Below are 20,456 nucleotides of genomic sequence, written 5' to 3' on the forward strand. Positions count from 1 at the left end.
AAATGGTATTGTGTTTTAAATCCCATTTATTCATTGCTGGTATATAGAAAAGTGATTGACTTTTGTATATTAACCTTATGCCCTGAAACTTTGTTATAATTGCTTATTAGTTTCAGGAGTTGTTTTTGATTCTTTTGGATTCTCTGCATAGACAATCATGCTTTCTGTGAAAAAAGATAGTTTTAGCCCTTCCTTCCTAATATATATTTTAATTTTCTTTTTCTTGTCTTATTGCATTAGCTAGGACTTAAGTATGATATTGAAAAGAAGTAGTGAGAGGGGACATTCTTGCCTTGTTCCTGACTTAGCAGGAGAGCTTCTAGTTTCTCACCATTAAGTATAATGTTAGCTGTAGGTTTTTTGCAGATGTTCTTTATCAAGTTGATAAAGTTTCCCTGTTTCCAGTTTCTTGGGAATTTTTCTTAATTATGAACGAGTGTTGGGTTTTGCCAAATGCTTTTTCTGTATCTATGTGATCATGTGCTTTTCAAATCAAGGCCTTGCATACCTGGGATAAATTCCACTTGGTTATGGTGTATTGTTCTTTTTATACATTGTTGGGTTCACTTTGATAATATTTTGTTCAGGATTTTTGCATCTATGCTTATAAGACATATTGGTTTTTAGTTTTGTTTTGAGACAAAGTTTCATTCTTGTCACCCAGGCTGGGGTGCAGTGGTATGATCTCAGCTCACTGCAACCACTGCCTCCCAGGTTCAAGCTATTCTCCTGCCTCAGCCTCTCAAGAGTTGGGATTACAGGCGTGTGCCACCATGCCTGGCTAATTTTGTATTTTTAGTAGAGACGGGGTTTCACCCTGTTGGCTAGGCTGGTCTTGAACTCCTGACCTCAGGTGATCCACCTGCCTCTGCCTCCCAAAGTGTTGGGATTACAGATGTGAGTCACCACACCCGACCATGGTTTGTAGTTTTCTTATAATGTTTTTGTCAGATTTTGGGATTGGAGTAATGCTGGCCCCATTAGAATGAGTTAGGAAGTGCTCCCTCTGCTTCTAGCTTTGAAAGAGATTGTAGAAAATTGGTATAAGTTTTTCCTTAAATGTTTGGTAGGATTCACCAGTGAACTCATCTGGGACTACTGTTTTCCATTTTGAAAGGTCATTATTAATTCAATTTGATACAGGCCTAATCAGATAATCTATTTCTTCTTGTGTGATATTTTGGCTGATTGTGTCTTTCAATGAATAGTTCCATTTCATCTAGGTTATCAAATAGAGTTGTTTATAGTATGTCATTATCCTTTTAATGACTGTGAGATCTATAGGGTAGTACTCTATTTCATTTCTGATATTAGTAATTTGTGTCATCTCTTTTTTCTTAGTCAGCTAGATGCTTATCAATTTTATTGATCTTTTCAAAGAACAAGCTTTTGTTGTCATTAATTTTCTCTATTGATTTCCTGTTTTCAATTTCATTGACTTCTGCTTTAATTTTTATTTTTTATTTCTTCTGCTTACTTTGGATTTAAATTGTTCTTTTTCTTGTTTCCCAAGTTCGAAGATCAGATGAATGATTTTAGATCTTTCTTCTTTTCTACTATACACTTTTAATTTTATAAATTTCCCTCTAAGTACTGCTTTTGCTGCATCCCACAGATTTTGATAAATTGTATTTTCGCTTTCATTTAGTTCAAAAGATTTTTAAAATTTCTCTTGAGATTTTCTTCTTTGACCCATGTGTTTAGAAGTACATTGTTTGATATCTAAGTATTTTGGGATTTTGTCCAGCTACCTTTCCGTTATTGATTTCAAGTTTAATCTCATTGAGGTCTGAGAGCAGATGTTGTAAAATTTTATATATATATGAAAGTATACATAAATTTAAATTTCTTGAGGTGTGTTTTATGGCCCAGAATGTGGACTATCTTGGTGAATGTTCCATGTAGGCTTGAGAAGCATGCATATGCTGCTGTTGTTGATGAAGGAGTCAACATATATCAATTACAAAAATCATACATTGTATAACAACAGACCACATATACAATGATGGTCCCATAAGACTATAATACCATATTTTTACTGTTCCTTTTTCATATGTACATATGTTTAGATACACAAATATTTACCATTGTGTTATAATTGCCTATAGTAACTTGCTATACAGGTTTGTAACCTAGGAGCAATAGGCTGTACCATATAGCCTACATGTATAGTGGGGTATACCATCTAGGTTTACTTAACAACACATTTCTCAGAACATGTCCCTGTTGTTAAGTGGCACATGACTATATACAGGAGGTTGATGGTACTGTTGAGTTCAACTATGTCCTTTCTGATTTTCTGCCTGTTGGATCTGTCCATTTCTGATAGAGGGGTGTTGAAGTCTCCAATTATAATAGTAGGTTCATCTATTTCTCCTTGCAGTTTTATCAGTTTTTGCCTCATGCATTTAGACACTCAGTTGTTAGGTGTGTAAGCATTAAGGATTTTTGTGTTGTCTTGGAAAATCAATCTCTTTATCATTATTTAATGCCCCTTGTTACCCCTGATAACTTTTATTTATTTATTTATCTTTGCTCTGAAGTATCTGTTTGGAATTATATAGCTACTCCTGCTTTCTTTTGATTAGAGTTAGCATGGTGTATGTTTTTCCATCGATTTACTTTTAGTGTATATGTGTCTTTACATATATGGGTCTCATTTTTTGATCCATTCTAAAAATTTCTGTCTTTCAATTGGTATATTTAGACTATTGATGCTTAAAGTGATTATTGATATCATTGGTTAATATCTACCATATGTTACTGTTTTCTATTCATTGCCTTTGTTTGTTGTTACTATGTTGTCTTCCATTGTTTTTCTGCCTTTTGTGGTTTTAATTGAGCATTTTATATAGTTTCGTTTTCTCTCCTTTATTAGCATATCAGTTATACTTCTTTTTCAGTGCCTCTTGTTTTCTATATACTTATTTTTTTCATTTTTAGTGGCTGTACTTGAGATTGCAATATACATTTATCACTAATCCAAGTCCACTTTCGTATAACACTATACCACTTAACAGTTAGTGCAAATATCTTAAAATAGTCCTAATTCCTCCCTCCCATCCCTTGCATCATTGCTATCTGTATTAGTCCATTTTCATACTGCTATAAAGAACTGCCTGAGACTGGGTAATTTATAAAGGAAAGAGGTTTAATTGACTCACAGTGGAGCATGACTGCAGAGGCCTCAGGAAATTTACGATCATGGCAGAAGGTGAAGGGGAACCCAGGCACCTTCACCTTCCTTCTGTGGCAGGAAGGAGAAGTGTCAAACAAAGGGGAAAGAGCCCCTTATAAAACCATCAGATCTCATGAGAACTCACTCACTATCACGAGAACAGCATGGGGGAAACCACCCCCATGATTCAATTATCTCCACCTTGTCTCTCTCTTGACACGTGGAGATTATTGGGATTATAGGAATTAGAATTCAAGATGAGATTTGGGTGGGGACACAAAGCCTAACCACATCACTATCGTATCTTTCACTTATACATAAGCATTCATAAATATATATCAAATACATTGCTGCTATAATTATTTTGAACCAACTATCATCTGTTAGATGAATTAACAATAAGAAAAATAAATTTTTATTTTTACCTTCACTTATTCCTTCTCTGATGTTCTTCTTTCTTTATGAAGATCCAAGTTTCTGGCTTATATGATTTTCTGTTCTCTAAAGAACTTCTTTTAACATTTCTTGCAAGGTCTACTGGTGATTTTAGTTTGTCTGAGGAAGCATTTTTCCTTCACATTCGAAGGATAATTTCATAGGGTACAGAATTCTTGGTAGTTTTTTTCTCTTAACACTAAATATTTCACTCCACTCTCTTCTTGCTTATGTGGTTTCTGAGGAGAAGTTAGATGTAATTCTTATCTTTAATCCACTACAGGTAAGAGCTTTTTTTTCTCCTCTGGTGTCTTTCAGGTTTTTTTCTTAATTTTTTGAGACAGAGTCTCACTCTGTCTCCCAGGCTGGAGTGCAGTGGCACGATCTCTGCCCTCTGCAAGCTCCACCTCCCGGGTTCACACCATTCTCCTGCCTCAGCCTCCCGAGTAGCTGGGACTACAGGCGCCTGCCACCACGCCCGGCTAATTTTTTTGTATTTTTAGTAGAGATGGGGTTTCACTGTGTTAGCCAGGATGGTCTCGATCTCTTGACCTCGTGATCCACCCGCCTTGGCCTCCCAAAGTGCTGGGATTACAGGCCTGAGCCACCTCGCCCAGCCAGGTTTTTTTCATCTTTGATTTTCTGCAGTTTGAGTATAATGTGCCTAGGTGCCTTTGTTTGTTTGTTTGTGGCTTTAGTTTTTTTTTTTTTTTTTTGCATTTATCCTGCTTAGTGTTCTGTGAGCTTCCTAGATCGGTGATTTAGTGTATGTCACTAATTTGGGGGAACTCCTTGGTCGTTATTGGTTCAAATATTTCTTGTGTTCTCTTCTGCCCTTCTCCTTCTAGTATTCCCATTATGCATATGTTGCAGCTTGTGTAGTTGTCCCACAGTTCTTGGATATTCTGTTCTGCCTTTTTTAGTCTTTTCTGTCTTTGCTTTTCAATTTTGGAAAGTTTTATTTTGATATCCTTGAATCAAATACCGAATTCAGTGATTCTTTCCTCAGTCATGTCCAGTCTGCTAATGAACCCATCAGAGGCGTTCTTCATTTCTGTTACAGTGTTTTTGACCTCTAGTATTTCTTTGACTCTTTCTTAGAATGTCCATCTCTCTGCATACATTGCCATCTGTTCTTGAATGTTGTCTACTTTATTCATTAGAGTCCTTAGCATCTTTATCATAGTTGTTTTCAATTCTCGGTCTGATAAGCCAACATCCCTGCCGTATTCGAGTTTAGTTTTGATGCTTGCTCTTTCTCTTCAAACAGTGTTTTTTGCCTTTTAATATGCCTTGTAACTTTTACTTCATAGTCAGACATGATGTACCAGGTAAAAGGAACAGTGGTAAATAGGTCTTTACTAATGTAATGGTCAGGTGTTGGGGGAGGGGAAACATTCTATAGCCCTATGATTAGGTCTCACTCTGTTCTGTTCTGTGCCTCTAGACTGAACTTCATAAGTGCTTCTCAGTCTCCACCCCCAGCCCCACCTGCCAGCATTAGGTGGAAGAGGATGGCTACAGTGGGCTGGAGCTGGGTATTTATTTTTCTTCCTCTGGGTCAGTTAGGCTGTGAAAAATCTCTAATAGTTTAAGCTCTGGTAACATAGTTCCTCTTGAGGGCAGGCTTTGTTAGAAGAACAGGGCGCCTTGGAGGATTTCAAAATGGTTACTTCCCCCCTCACCTTTTCCAAATGCATGAGGGGATTTTTCTCTAGTACTTATTATGGGAAGCTGGTAGAACTCCGGGAAGTAAAGCTCAAAAAAGTGTAGGTACCCTTCTGTGACTGGGTTCCCTGGAGTGTTTAACTCTCAGACTTGTCCACATTGAGCCTCTAGTAATTCATCAATTACACTTTAGGTTTTCCATTCCTGGCACTGGTTCCTGCTGAGGTTTCAGCTCTAGTAAGTTGTGATTCTCTATATTTGCCTGTTTGTCTCTCCAAATTTTAGGACTGGGAGCTTTCTCCGTGACTTTACTTTTCTAATAGATCTAAGAAGCGTTGTGGATTTTTCAGTTTGTTCAGCTTTTTACTTGTTAGGACACAGTGGTGACTTCCAAATTCCTTACGTGATAGGTCAGAAACCAGAAGTCTCATCTGTATTTTTGCGATAGCCTCCTCCATAGCATAGCAGCTCAAATATGTCTTTAAAATATAAATTAGATTATGTTACTTTCCTACTCAAAACTGTCCAGTGGCTCCCCAGGTCACTCAAAGCAAAAGCCAAAGTACTGGGCCTACCAGCCCCTACATACCTGCGCCATCTCCGACACTCTGCCTGGGGCTCCTCCTCTCCAGTGACAAGATCTCCTCTGGCCGTACTGTCTGCCTTGCCAATCCTTGAACCAGATATGCTCTCATCGCCAGGCCTGTGCACTTGAACTTCTCCCTCTGCCTGGAATGATCTTCCCCTAGGCTCCTGCATAGTCCAGTTCTTCCCTTCTCTTGGCTCTTGATTCAAATGTCACCATCACAGTGAGGTTTTCCCTAATCCCCCTACAGATTCTAGTAACTCCTTCCCAATCACCCCAGGCTTCTTCCCCTGCTTTATTTTCTCCATAGTATTTATCACTCTCTGATTCACCATATATTTTACTTTAAAAAGAACTTACATTTTTCCCTCACCAGAATGTAAGGCTCATGAGGACCAGGGTTTTTAATCTGTATTGTTCCCTGTTGTAACCTCAGTGCATATGATAAGTCCTCAATAACTATTTACTTTATGGATTATTATTGTACTTATCTAGATGAGTCAAGGAATGATTGTGGCCACGGTTCAAACTCAGGTTTTCCTGACTCAGCGCCCGTGTTCCGAATGACTATACTACATTGCCACTCAAGTCCGTGTTGAATATTGAATATCTGATGCATTCTTCCAAATGGCTATTCCCTACACTCTGACAGTTTTCTATTTCTTGGCTCTCACTGGAGTTGATTTTTCTGAGTTAGGAAGAACTCTCTACGAGCTGCATCCTAATATTTCCTCAAGATAATTGCATTGCAAAATAGGCTGAAATAAGACCACTCACTGCATTACCTGCAGGACTCTCTCCTCCACCTTGCTTCACTGCAGCCTGTCTGCCAGCTAAGGTCAGAACTGCACTGCTTCTGGCCAAACATAATCTCAGGTTAAGTAGTCAATATCATGTGATCTTAAAAAAAATTATAAAAACCCAAACAGACGGATAAGATTCCTCAACTTTCCATGTTTTATAGCCTTCAAAGTGCCTTTAAGTGCATAATCTATTTTGATGCTTATAATGACCTGCTGGACAGGTCACTGCTTAGCTCGTTGCTTGGATGAAGAAAGGGAGGTCACAGTTAGTGGCAGTGCTAGAACTACAAGACCTCAGATCTTTTGACCCAAGAAGCCCAATTCCTCTTCAAGCTGAGAGCCCTCCAGTTGATTTCTGTACTGTTTATCACCAGCTTTAGTTTACAGTTCTGATAACTTTTATTCATACACAGCATCTGGAATCTTGATGGTTAAAATGAATTGTTTAAGTGGGGAGAGACTAGGTGTGTTTTGGACATGTGTAGTTTTTGGCTGCCCAGCATCCATGCTACCTTCTTTTGGTAACAACTCCAATTTCAGTTTTGGACAATTACTTCTGTCCTATTGGTTGCAGTCTTAGTTGGGCTGTCAGTCAACATGGTGAAGGAGAGGGCATTTTACTCAAGCCAAACCAATCAGATTCAAGGAGTTGGGATCTGAACTTAAATGGCAGAGGGATACAAGAAGGTTGTGTAAGAAGCAGTTTCCTACCAAGATGGCTGATTAGCTCCTATTCCAGGACATCTCTGGAATAGGAGCCAATAGTTCCCAGCTCTTCCAGCCCCATTCTCAGCCGTCTCTGGATTCTGTGAGTTGGCCCATTCTCCCAATACATCCTCTTGTTTAAGTTAGTGAAGATTTGTTTCTGTTGCTTGCAACCAAAGAGTCCTGCCTGGAGTAGGGAAGAATTATGGGAGGCCTGGCCTCCTTCAGCAAGACTGGACCCTCTTCTGTGAAGACAGGTTGGGGCTCGTGAGTGCGCTGTGGTGCTCTCCGTGGTCAGTGGGTCAATGTCAGCTTGCTGGCTTCTTGCCTGGGACCTCATGGCTTGTCACGGATGTGGGACCTGGCAAGGCCCTTCAGCAAATCAGAGGAAGGTTCAGGTTGAGGAAGATGTGAGTAGAATGGGGCTTTTGAGGTGCTCCTCAAGGACTAGAGGAGGGGAGAACAAGGAGGCTCAGGCATCTTAATGGAGCTGTAGGGGTGTCCAGGTGGGAAGAATGAGACCCAAATTTGGAAAACAGCTTTTTGCTTTGCTCAGAAAGTTTGGTGGTGGTCAAGACTTCCATGTTGTTTCAGGCCTCCTAATTCTCATATTTTAGATAAATAGTAAAGCCACTTGACAATTATGATGAAATTCTTATATGTTAGATAAATAATAAAGTCATTTGACAATTATGATGAAATAGGGAATGGCATGGGTAGATGCTGCCCCAACCCCCAACATACAGAGAACAGAGACTTTCTCATGGGTGCCTCTTGCCCACCTTTGCTTCTTTATTCTCTGGTCTTGCCTGGTTTCAGTGCCAACCACACCCCTTCTCTGCCATAGACAAAGTTTGTTGAGTTTCCCTTTGCTCGCTCTCATAGGCCCGGTTTACAGCACTGAACTCTCCCCTCCAGGCACTCGTTGATATTTGTCAGGAAATTAGTGTGCTCTGAGAGCCCACTCTGTGTTAGGTGTGGCAGCAGGCCCTTTCCCATTGAGTGTATGAGCCCATTTAATTTGCACAGCAACTTTGTGAGCTAGAAGTAGTATCCTTGTTTGCAGATGAGGAAATCGAGCAACAGAGAGGTTAAATAATTTATCTAAGCTAGATCACATAGCTGACAAGTGGCAGAGCCAGGTCTTGAACCTGAACTTGACCAATTCCAAAGCTTTTCAGGAGTCCTGTGATTTAATCCTAACTCTATTGCTTACTAGCTCTGTGACTATCTCTGCAAATAAACCTCTTAAGTCCTGGATTCTTTTATTGATAAATATAATGGCAGAGATTGGAGGTGGAGATTGGTACCACATTCTTTGCCAACCTAGCCAATTGATTAGTGCCTGTCAGGAGGGCTGTGCGGACAAGGATTCAAAAGCGATGCTGAGTTCAGTAGGAAAGAACTCTGTGATCACTTAGTGATGCCTGCATGAGCCCAGAAGAGAGCATAGGCTGCATTTAGGTCATATGTTAGCCATCCTGTGATCATGAGGTATTTTAGGCTGTTAAATGTCACGATTCTTTGATTTAAACATCCTGACCTTTTAAAATAAATAAGCCCATCCTGACTGTATTCTTTTCTGTCTTCTTTTTGTTTTTCCTCTGGTTAGGTCCTCAGTTTTTCACACCTATCCAAAATCCATCATCATGGACTAATTAATCGAATTACTAAAGGATCTCCTTCTCCTAGCCTAGGCAGCATATCTGTTATCTATTGCTATGTAACCAACCATGCCAGAACTTAATAGCTTAAAACAAAAATGATTGATTTCTCATGGCTGACTGGGGAGCTCTTCTCCACATGCTGTTGGCAGGGGTCTCTCATGAGCCTACATTGAGTTGAGAACTTGACTGGAGACCTTGGTTCTCCACTGCGTGGCCTCTCTCGCTTGTGGTGTCTCTAGTGCATCTCCATGTGGCCTCTCTCTCTCTGCATTAGGATAGCTTGCATGCAAGAGGATGTGCAAACAATAAGCCTCGGTCTGTATCACACTTGGTACTGTCCAAGACTCTGGATAACTGCAGAGTCAGGACTGGAAGGTATTCTACAAGGGCCTGACTACCAGGAGTCATGGTTCACTCGGGCTGCCAATGTAGCAATCTATCATCATAAGCAATTTCGAATATTCTCAGGGATTCCTACCACACATGGAAGTAGTCACGAAGCACTTATTGATGTGCTAGGTGCTGAGTTATAAGACAGGATGTCTGTTTTTGTGGTGTTTCCAGTTCAGTAGATAATATAGAACATACTCCAAAAGAATAAAGCAACACAAGTTAGTGGGAGAAGCTTTCAAAATACAGTTATATTTCCCCAAATTTCATTGTGGATCAATTGTTTGGAATATTTTTACATAAACAAAATTGTTGGGCCACAAATACATTGTGGCTGGGTCACAAATTTAACTCATAGATACAGTGTGGTAGAGTTTCCCAAACATCACACATTAATGCACTGAGTTCATGATTTTTGCCATCAACACGTACACTGGAACTTTTACTTACTTAATATTCTCCTTTGATTCAACTTATTTTTTAACACTTAAATAATTTTATTTTAAAATAAAGTTTTATATCACTGCTATAAAAGCAAAACCAGTATTATTTGCCATAAATATAAGCTAGCCATATGAGTAAGTTCAGCTAAAATGGAAAATAGTGATAATATTAAATCCTGGTAAGGATGCAGAGAAACTGGATCTCTCATACGTTGCTGGTGGGAATGTAAAATGATAGCACCATTTGGGAAAATAGTTTGGCAGTTTCTTTTCAAAACTAAAAATGGACTTACCATACAACACAGCAATTACACTTTTGGACATTTATTCCAGAAAAAAGAAGACGTTTTCTTGTAGGAACTTGTACATGAATATGCATAGCAGCATTCGGAATAACCAGAAAACTGGAAATTAACCCAAATGTCCTTCAATATGTGAATGGCTAACTGTGGTACATCCATACATTGGAATACTACTCAGCGATAAAAAGGAATGAACTATTAATACATGCAACAAAGTAGAAGAACCTGAAGGAAATTATGCTCAGTGAAGAAAAGCCAGTCTCAAAGGTTACAGACTCTACAATTCCACTGATATATTTTTAAAAGGATAAAACTTTAGAAAAGGAGAGCAGAGTTTAGGGATGAGGGAGAGAGGAAGGGTGTGATTATAAAAGGGTAACACAAGGGAGTGTTGAGGTGATGGCATAGCTGAGTATCTCAATTTGGGTGGTAATTGTGAAAGGCTGCACATATTGATAAAAATCACCTACAACTACACATACACACACAAATGAGTGCATGTAAAACTGATGAAATCCAAGTGAGGTTTTTTTTTTTTTTTTTTTTTGAGATAGAGTCTCACTCTGTTCCCTAGACTGGAGTGCAGTGGTGCAATCTCAGCTCACTACAACCTCTGCCTCCCAGGTTCAAGTGATTCTCCTGCCTCAGCCTCTTGAGTAGCTGGGACTAAAGGCACGTGCCACCATGCCCAGCTAATTTTTGTATTTTTAGTAGAGAGGGGGTTTCACCATGTTGACCAGGCTGGTCTTGAACTTCTGACCTCAGATGATCTGCCCACCTAGGCCTCCCAAAGTGCTGGGATTACAGGCATGAGCCACCACACCTGGCCAAATCCCAATAAGTTCTATGGATTGTGCCAGTACCAACTTCTTGGTTTCGATAGAGTACAACTGTTGTAAGATGTTAACATTGGAGGAGATCGGGAGTAGGGTGCACAGGACTTCCTTGCATATTTCCTTGCAACCCTCCCAAATCTAAAATTATTTTTTTACTTAAAGAAATTAAAACAATTAAAAAATGTTAGTATACTGTTTTTTTTTTTTTTTTTTTTGAGACGGAGTTTCACTCTTGTTGCCCAGGCTGAAGTGCAATGGCACGACCTCAGCTCACCACAACCTCCGCCTTCCGGGTTCAAGCAATTCTCCTGCCTCAGCCTCCCAAGTAGCTGGGATTACAGGCGCCCGCCACCACGCCTGGCTAATTTTGTATTGTTAGTAGAGACGGGGTTTCTCCCTGTTGGTCAGGCTGGTCTTGAACTCCCGATCTCAGGTGAATCCGCCCGCCTAGGCCTCCTAAAGTGCTGGGATTACAGGTGTGAGCCACTGCGCCTGGCCAAAACACGTCAGCATACTTCTTTTTTTTTTTTTTTTTTTTGAGACGGAGTCTCGCTCTGTCGCCCAGGCTGGAGTGCAGTGGCACAATCTCGGCTCACTGCAAGCTCCGCTTCCCGGGTTCACGCCATTCTCCTGCCTCAGCCTCTCCGTGTGGCTGGGACTACAGGCACCCGCCACCACGCCTGGCTAATTTTTTGTATTTTTAGTAGAGACGGGGTTTCACTGTGGTCTCGATCTCCTGACCTCGGGATCCACCCGCCTCGGCCTCCCAAAGTGCTGGGATTACAAGCGTGAGCCACCACGCCCGGCCAGCATACTTCTTAAAATACCTAAAATCTCTTCAGTTATCACCAGCGTGACGTGGACTACATAGTGGAATACTGATGTTTGGCTGTAAGAGAAATCTAGGTTTGAGGAATGAGAGCAGGGCACTACAGAGTATTGGAAAGGGTAATAACAGTAAATACTTACACAGTGCTTACTGTGTGCCGGGCAATCTTCCAAACGTTTTCCAGATACTCATTCATTTAATGCTTATAATGACTCTGTGTGGGAAGTGTTAGGTTCTATGGAAAACAGATATTTAGGAAGAGATTTGCATGCAGGAAGTGGGGATGCTCTCAGGAACAAAACCTGTGGAGGGCAAAGGACACCAGATTAGGCAGAGGGAGCTGAACTGTTCCGCAGTTACAGCAGAGATCTCATATGTAAAGATCTTCACACCTGTGCACAGTCCCACAGATTCATCCACTGATCTCTTTCCCACATCAACTTGTCCCTAATTTTCCAATCTTTCTCTTTCCAGACCCTTGACCAACAAATCAAGCCAATAACTCCTGCCCATGATTCTGTATATATTCTTACCTCAGGCCACTTTCCTTCGCCCACAAAGTAGATGACCCAAGTCTTTTCCCACCGTAGACGCCACAGAGCCACTTGCACCACAGCTTACACCTGCTGCGGAGCCCTTTCTTGTCCTGGGCCTCTTAGTGACAACTTTCCTTGTCACTAAGTAAGTGGGTTGGAATAATATTCTCAAGTGTGCCACATGCTCTTTCCAGAACCTGGAAAGGTCTATGAGGTTGTGGTAGGCAGCCTCTAAGACGATCCCCAATGATCCCTGCTTCCTGACATTCACTCCCTGGGTATTCTCCCTTTGAGGGTGGACTAGACTTGGTGGCTCCTTTTTAATGAATAGAAAATGGCAGATGTGATGGAATGGCGCTTCCAAGATTAGGGTACAAAAAGACTATGGCTCTCATCTCGGGTCTCTCTGTCTGTCTGTCTCTCATCACTCCCTGCTATGTTGCAAGGGCACCCAGAACACATGGTGATTTACCAAGGTCTACCAGCAACTGCAGGAATGAGCTTGGAAGCAGATTTAAGGCCTGCAATAGCCATGAGCATGAGCTTAAAAGCAGATGCTTTCAACCAATACCTCGACTACAGCCTCATGAGGGTCTCAGGGTCCCATTCTTCCCGATCAGGTCCCTGACCTTGGTATAGCAGATCTGCTGCACTTGAGAATTCAATCTTCTTTGGAGTCTCATCGCTTTTATAATTTAAGTTCTGGGCCTGATCCTTAGTTTTCTCTGCCCTCCAGTACAGGAGATCAGTCTCTTTATACACTACCAAAGATATCCTCAAGTGCTTACACTTTGCCTTATATTGGTAATTAATCATTCTGGGCCTTTCATTATCTTTCTCCAATGAAACTATGCACCCACCACCCCTAGCAACAGCCATCTCATTCTACAGTCTTTACAAATGCTATTTATCCAGAACCTCTCAAGTGCTTGACGTGCTGCAGCCCCTAGTACATTAATATCTACCTGTATCCCATGCCAGCTCATCACCAGCGAAAGTGTTAGCAATTGCACCCTAACCACATGCCAGGGGCTCCCACTGTTCCACCTACTGTTCGTAATGGGGTCCTCAGAACCAGTCAGCCAGTGAGCGGCACAGCTCCCAAATCCCATTTTTGAGACTGCTGTCTTAGGTCAACTAACTGCTGTTGTAGGTCAGGTTTCCTGGGAAACAGACTCGGAAGCAGAGATTTGCATGTAGGCAGTTTATTGAGTTTTGGGAACAACACCTGTGAGAAGGAAAGGAGACTGGATTGGGTAGAGAGAGAAGTCAGGCTCTGATGCAGTGACAACAGAGGCTTCAGGAGATTCTACGGGGAGATCAGAAACTGGGATGGCCCTTTGGAGGTGTCCAATAAAGATGAGGAAGCCAGGCCTTCGTACGCCCCACTGACTTGTCATTGGATGCGGGATGCCCTAGCAAGGGGATCTCATTTTGGGCAACGCAGCTTCCTTTGGTTGAGGGCAGCTCCTGGAAGAGACTCCGCTGTGAGCAGTCTGCAGCTAACACTCCTTGCAGCTGAGGGAATAAGTAACCTGGTTCTGAAGGAGAGGCTGGGAGGCATAACCACACTCCACTCCAGTGAGTGCTGTTACTCTACCCCTTTTAGAGATAAGTAAAACTGAGACATGGAGTAGGTAAGTAACTTCCCTAGCCAGGGAGTAACAGAGCCAGGGCCCATGCTCTGATGCCTCTCCAGGAGAAGGAGGAAAAGGAAGATCCTTCCTCCATTCCTGGGATCATGGCCAAGTCAAGGAACAGGTTAGACGGGCTAAGTCTGCTTTTTGTATTCTAGGGTCTCCATACTGGTGCCCTTTTCTCTCTTCTTAGAGTCTTCTTCCCAGACCTCAGCCTCGAAGGCATGGCGGGGAGCATTTTGGGCTTGGGAGCGGAGATGATATTGTCTGGGTGGGAGTAGGCATGACTGGTGTTGAGGCAATGACTAGACTGCAAAAAAAAAAAAAAAGTTTTGAAAGACAAGTCGAAGGAGGTAAAGTGAGATCGTGAGGCTAAGGTCAACTATGGGGGTCTGAATAGTCAAGCTAAGGAATTTGAACACTACTTTGTGCACAGTGATGAGGGGAGTGGAGGGTTCTGAGTAGAATTGGGTGGGTGAGAATGATGTTCATAGCATGGCTGGAGGAAGATTTTAATGTGTCCCGGGGCTGTGGATGAACTGGTGGCAGAGACTGGAGGCAGGGAAGTCTGTTAGGAGGCTGCAGCAAGAGTCTGAGAGCCAGGAGGAAGCAGAGACGGTGAGAATAGCGAAGAGAATGCTAGGCTAGGCATGCTGAGGCAACGATGCCAGCCATCCAAGCACGTGAAAGGCGATCATCTTAGGAGATACCAACATGGACAAAAGGACCTCAAGTGTGCCCCACAAAGGACCCTACAGCAAAGCTTCATGGAGATGAAAGCATTCAAGGGCTTACTATGGAAAAGGCAGCAGAAATTGCTTTCCCTCAGTGGAAGTGTAAGCACCTACGTGACAACTAATACATGAGTACAGGAGGGCATGTGGGTACACGGGTGACTGTTTGTCAATGTAGGTAAGGATTTTATTTAAAAACACTGATATGGTAATGCTGTGTGCCAGGCACTGTTCTCTATGTGAAGATCAACTCAATCATTTATTGTTGCTGCAATTCTGTTATGTAGGTGTTACGGGAATACTGAGGTTCAGAGAGTTTAAGTAATTTGCCCTAGGTTACCCAGTATTTTGGTCAGCTTAAACTGTTATAACAAAATACCATAAGGTGGATGGCGTATAAACAGACATCAATTTCTCCCAGTTCCGGGGGCTGGAAGTCTGAGATCAGGCTGCCGGCATCGGCAGGGGGCTGGTGGGGGCTTCTTTTGGGCTGCAGACTGCCCACTTCTTCTTGTATCCCTGCGTGGTGGAAAACCAGCAAGGGAGCTCTCTGGGTTAAGGTCACAGATCCAGTCACGAGGGTTCCACCCTCCTGACCTAATTATCGCCCACAGTCTCCACCTCTTAACACCATCATATTGAGGGTTAGGATTTCAGCATAGGAATTTTGGGGGGATGCACACATTCATTCCGTAACATCTAGTAAGTGGAAGAACCAGGATTCAAACCCAGACGCTGTCTCCATATTTCACACCACTAAGCATCATGCTGTGCTCAGGACGCCCTGTGATGCACTATGATAAAAATGAAAGTGGGAGCCAAGCACAGTGGCTCACGACTGTAATCTCAGCAATTTGGGAGGGCCAGGTGGGAGAGTCACTTGGGCCCAGAAGTTCGAGACCAGCCTAGGCCACATAGTGAGATCCCATCTCTACAAAAATTTAAAAATAAAAAAAATGAGCTTGGCATGGGGGCTTGTGCCTGTGGTCCCAGCTACTTGGAAGGCCAAGGTGGGAGGATCATTTGACTCTGGGAGGTGGAGGCTACAGTGAGCCAAGATCGCGCCACTGCACTCCAACTTGGGTGACAGAGTGAGACCTTGTCTCAAAAAAAAAAGAAAAAAAAAGTGCGGATAAAAAGATAATAGTCGCCAACTTACTGGTAAGTCCAGTTGAACTTTAAAAATTGCCAAGATTTCTAATTTTTATTTTTGAGCCTACTGCTTCCACACTTTTACCTGTGACTTCATCTTATCTTCTCTCTCACATTTTGGATTCATAAACACCTTTTGGGAAGCCACGCCCATCGCTCTGTCTCAGGTCATCATGATCAGAACAGCCTGAAATAATCCCATACATCCACAGTGACAAACGGTGGAGCATCTTAGTATTAGGGGGTTAGTCACTTACTCTTTCCTTAAGTGCTTCCTTTGTTCATATGGAAAAAAACTATAGAACACCTGCCCTGTGTGGTCACTGGGCTGAAGATTAGAAATACAGAGAAGAGGCCGGGTGCGTGGCTCACGCCTGTGATCCCAGCACTTTGGGAAGCCGAGGCAGGTGGATCACCTGAGGTCAGGAGTTCAAGACCAGCCTGGCCAACATGGTGAAACCCCATCTTTACTAAAAATACAAAAAACTAGCTGGGCATGGTGGAGGGCGCCTGTAATCCCAGCTAATTGGGAGGCTGAGGCAGGAGAATCGCTTGAACCCGGGAGGCAGAGGTTGCAGTGAGCCGAGATCACACCATTGCACGCCAGCCCGGGCAACAAGAGCGAAACTCTGTCTCAAAAAAAAAAAAAAAAGAAAAAAGAAAAAAAATAAATACAGAGAAGAATAAGGCTTGGCCCCTGTGCTTGAGGGGTTTGTAGTCTGAGGGACTCTGGTCACCCCAGGTCCCCCACCCAGAATTCTAAAAGCAATTTTCAATAGGGAGGCAGGGGAACATTCTATGGCTGTTGGAAGCAGCCGGGGGTGGGGTGGAGTTGATGGTACTGGTATAAGGAGGAGACTGGGGCAGTTATGCCGTAAGGGGAAATGTGAAACCTTGTCTTGATACACTTCTCAACCGGACCCTCAAATGCTTATCAGCTATTTTCTCAGTCTTGGAAGAAGCCCTGGGGGGTCCCTATTTCATTGACATTTTGATAGATCCATGAAAGAGTTAGGTGGTTTGCTCAATGTGCATAGAATTCTCTGTCCTCCAATTTCATCAAGTACATTTCTATCCTTAAAACGTGCTTAATAGAGAAAAGAGTATACACAACATATATCTAAGTACAAAGCATACATCATAAAATGAACATTTATAAACTGCTCCAATTCTGTTGGCTACCTGTGAACTCCTCCCTAATCCCGCCCCCTGCCTACCTCCCAGAAGTAACTGCTGCCCTGGATTTTGTGTTTATCATTTCCTTGCTTTTTAGGATAGTTTCGTCACCCATATGTGACCCTAAACAATAGAGTGTTTAGTTTGGCTTACTTTTTTAGATTTATAAAAATGGTTTCCTTCAGTATAAAGTCAGCTGTGACTTGCTTTTTGCATTTCACATTGTATCTCTAAGATTCTTCCAAATTGCCCAGTGTAGCTGTACTTCATTTTCACAGCTGTTGATTAATTCATTCAATAAACATTGATTGGGTCCCTGTAATATTCTATTAAGTAAATATATCACAATTTATTTATATAGTCTCCTATCAATGAATGTTTGTGTTGTGTGTGTGTGTGTGTGTGTGTGTGTGTTTGCCTTTGTCAGTAATGCTACTGGGAACATTCTTGTGCATGGCTCCTGAAACATATGTGCAAGATTTTCTCAAGAGCACAGGTTTTCCAACTGGGATTCATGGCCTTTAGTGGGTCATAAAATCAATTTGATAGATTCAATCAATGCTTAAAAAAAAGAAAGAAACAGAGCAGAAACTGAGTTCCTTTCGTGTATAAACTGAGTTCCTTTCTAAGTATCTCCATGAAACTTTTGTTTCAGTTACTTTTGTGTATCCTTGGTTATGATGTGAAGGGATTTTCTTTTTTTTCTTCTTTTTTTTTTTTTTTTTTCCTGAGACGGAGTCTTGCTGTGTTGCCCAGAGCTGGAGTGCAATGGCACGATCTCGGCTCACTGCAACCTCTGCCTCCCAGGTGAAAGCAATTCTCCTGCCTCAGCCTCCCTAGTAGCTGGGATTACAGGTGCATGCCACCACGCCTAGCTAATGAGATTTTCTTACTATAGTTCATAGAAAAGTTTGAAAGCCCTTGCTCTAAGGTGGTGCTTCTTAAACTATCTATGTGAGTTTTAAAATTTTTTCCAATCTGTCACAGACTGATACTTTTGTAAAATACAACAAAAATTAACTACTTGGAAAATGAAATTTTAAGAATTCGAAGACATACAAAATATAAACCCGAATTTTTAATTATTATTTTCAACAGACATAAATTATAATCCAATGAATATAGTGTGGCAGTTTTTCACAAAAGACAAAATATGGAAGCAACCCGAGGGTCCGTTGATGGATGAATGGATAAACAAAATGTGGTAGAAACATACAATAGAATATTACTCACCCTTTGAAAGGAAGTAAATTCTGACACATGCCACAACATGGATGAACCTTGAGGACATGAGGCCAAATGAAATCAGTCACAAAGGGACAAAGCTATGTGATTCCACTTATATGAGTACTTGGAGTAGTCAAGATCATAGAGACAGAAAGTAGAATGGTGGCTGATAGGGGCTGGGAGAAGGGGAAGTTGTTGGTACGTGTATCGGTCTGTTCTCACACTACTAATAAAGACATACCTGAGACTGCGTAATTTATAAAGGAAAGAAGATTAATTGACTCACAGTTGAGCATGGCTGGGGAGGCCTTAGGAAACTTACAAACATGGCAGAAGGAGAAGCAAACACATCCTTCTTCACATGGCAGCAGCAAGGAGAAGTTCTGAGCCAAGCAGTGGCGGGAGGGGAAAGCCCTTTATAAAACCAGCAGATCTCGTGAGAACTCACTATCACGAGAACAGCATGGAAGTAACTGCCCCCCATGATTCAATTACCTCCCACTGGGTCCCTCCCACAACATGTGGGGATTATGGGAGCTACAGTTCAAGATGAGATTTGGGTGGGGACACAGCCAAACCATATCAGTATGTAATTTCAGTTTGGGAAGATAAAGTTCTAGAGATGCATGGTGGCGATGGTTGCGTGACAATGTGAATGTACTTAATGTCACCAAATTGTATGCTTAAAATGGTTAAAATGGTCAATTTTATGTTATGGATATTTCACTACAATTTTTTAAATGTCTAAACAAATAAATATAGTGTGTCAGTATCAAGTTGCTATGAACTTTTTTACATGCTTACTCTTTCTGTATTTCTAACAGATTATTCACATATCAGCACCAGAACCATACTTTGAGTAGCATTGCTTCAGGTCATACATCTAAGAACAGATCAACTGGTGTATATGCTAGGCACATGTTTACCTTTACAAGATAATCTCAAATTGTTTTGCAAAGAGGCTCTTCAATTCTATACTCCCAATAGCAGGTGTATTAAGAATTTTCTTTGCTCCTCATCCTTGCCAATACTTAGAACTGTCAGAATTCTTAATGTTTGCCAATCTGGTGGGTGTAAAATAGTATCTAGTTTTGGTCTTATTTGCATTTCCCTGATTATTAATAAACTTGAGCATCTTTTTATATGTTTATTGACTAGTTGTGTTTTTTATTTTGTGAAATGCCTGTTTAAATCTTTTGCTCATTTTTCTACTGGGCTGTTGGTATTTTATTATTGATTTGTAAGAGTTTGTTTAATCAGCAAATATTTACTGAGCACCTGCTATGTGCCAGGCACTCTTGTGTATTATGTATGCAGTGAGCAAAATACACCAAAATTCCTGGTCTCATTTCAAAGTTTATAGTCTATTGGGGACAGCAGGAGGCAGGCAATCAAATCATTTAGTTAAATAGGTAGTATGTACGGCAATGATAAATGCGGAGGTTAAAAATAAGGCAGGAGCCGGGCATGGTGGCTCATGCCTGTGATCCCAACACTTTGGGAGGCTGAGGAGGGCAGATCACTTGAGGTCAAGAGTTCAAGACCAGGTCAAGAGTTCACCACCACCAATATGGTGAAACCCCATCTCTACTAAAAATACAAGAGTTAGCCAGGCATAGCGGCACACGCCTGTAGTCCTAGCCACTCGGGAGGCTGAGGCAGGTGGATTGCTTGAACCCAGGAAACAGAGATTGCAGTGAGCCAAGACTGTGCTACTGCACTCCAGCCTGGGCAACAGAGCAAGACTCTGTCTAAAAAAAAAAACAAAAACCCAGGAAAGGCAATAGGCAGGGAGTGGTGGTGAGCTTTGCAATTTTTGAACAGTGGTCAGGAAAGGTTTTTTGAAAAATACGACATTTGAGCAAAGATCCTGAAAGAGATGAGGACATATGCAGGTAGATGGCTGTAGGAAAAGTTGATTATATATTCATTTGTCAGTTACATGCATTACAGATACCTTCTCCTACTTTGTGGCTTGCCTTCTCACTTTCTTGAAGATGTATTTTGAAAGAAGTTCTTATTTTTAATATACTGTATCAGTCTTTTATTTTATGGCTAGTACATTTTGTACCTTGTATAGAAAATCTTTCCCTGTCCAACATCATAAAGGAATTCCATATTTTCTCTGAAAGTTTTAAAGTTTTGCCTTGTA

The 20,456-nt window shown here is 41.6% G+C and overlaps 2 long non-coding RNA genes across 2 annotated transcripts in view; one reads left to right on the forward strand and one right to left on the reverse strand.

The window, feature by feature from the left end:
* LOC134736867 (uncharacterized) overlaps positions 1–20,456 on the forward strand; it is a 66,633-nt gene that overhangs the window by 30,711 nt on the left and 15,466 nt on the right. The gene's annotated exons all lie outside the window — the stretch shown is intronic.
* Positions 13,568–18,660, reverse strand: LOC129484178 (uncharacterized). Its single transcript, XR_008658362.1, has 3 exons — positions 18,591–18,660; positions 15,987–16,088; positions 13,568–14,325 (listed from the first exon to the last, which is right to left on the reverse strand). It is a non-coding gene; the product is annotated as an uncharacterized lncRNA (long non-coding RNA).

Source organism: Symphalangus syndactylus, chromosome 6 (genome assembly GCF_028878055.3).
Source record: "Symphalangus syndactylus isolate Jambi chromosome 6, NHGRI_mSymSyn1-v2.1_pri, whole genome shotgun sequence".
Taxonomy (NCBI): domain Eukaryota; kingdom Metazoa; phylum Chordata; class Mammalia; order Primates; family Hylobatidae; genus Symphalangus; species Symphalangus syndactylus.